Below are 1,225 nucleotides of genomic sequence, written 5' to 3' on the forward strand. Positions count from 1 at the left end.
TATAAAATAAAACACATGGGGGCACAGTTATGGATACTTACTAGACAAAACCAAACACCTCACAGGATTGGTTTACTGGGTTTGTGGACTTAGGACCATAATCTCATGCGTCAACTTGGTCAACTGGCACAATATAGTCCATTAAGACAATGTTCTACATTCTAGTTCAGTGAGTAGCATCTGGGGTCTTAAAAGCTTGCAAGTGGCCATCTAAGATAAAACTACTGGTCTCTACTTGGCCAAAGTGAAAGAGAAAGAAGGAAACCAAAAACTCAAATTAGAAACTAGTCTATAGAACTAATAGGCTACACAAACAATGGCCTCATCTACCTTGAGGCCAGAGAATTAGATGATGCCCGGCTACCACTACCTACCGTTCCAACCAGGGACTCCATAAATGGTCCCAGATAGAATGGCAGAAAAATGTACACAAAACTCAAATTCCTTTAAAAAAAAAAAAAAAAGGCCATACTTACTGGACCATTAGAAACTGAATGAACTCCCAACATATTGTCCTGGGATACCCTTTAAACTTGGAACTCAAACCACTTCCAGAGGTCACCTTTCAGCCAAAAGACAGATGGGCCCATAAAATAAATACTATCACCTGTGAGTGTTCTGCACCTCTAAAAAAATATCTAGATGAAACCAAATGGTAAACGTTTTCCCTAGACCAAACACGAGAAGGTAAGCGGAGACTGGGAAACAGAACAACCAGAATGTAAATAATGAGAATGCTGATAAATTGTGAAAAATGTAACCAATGCCACTGAACAATATGAACAGAATTTGTTAAATGAGAACCTAATTTGCTGTGTTAACTTTCACCAAAAACACAATAAAATATTTTTTAAAAAAATGGTTAAAATACTTGAATAGATATTTTGGAAAAGAAGATATGTAAATGGCAAATAGATAAATGATGTTCAATCCCTTAGTAATTAGGGAAATGAAATTTAAAACCACAGTAAGTTACCATTACACACCCACTGGTAGTGTTGTTGTTAGGTGTTCTCTAGTCAGTTCTGACTTACAGCAACCCTATGTACAACAGAACGAAACACTGCCCAGTGTTGCACCATCCTCACAATTGTTGCTATGTTTGAGTCACAACAAGCTAACAGATGAGTGGCAGACACACTCACTAGAATGGCTAAAAGACAGTCAATTCCAAGTATTATGAAGATTGTTAATTCCAAGTATTGGCCAGGATGTGGAACAACTA

This window comes from Trichechus manatus, unplaced genomic scaffold (genome assembly GCF_000243295.1).
Source record: "Trichechus manatus latirostris isolate Lorelei unplaced genomic scaffold, TriManLat1.0 scaffold00012, whole genome shotgun sequence".
Lineage (NCBI taxonomy): Eukaryota > Metazoa > Chordata > Mammalia > Sirenia > Trichechidae > Trichechus > Trichechus manatus.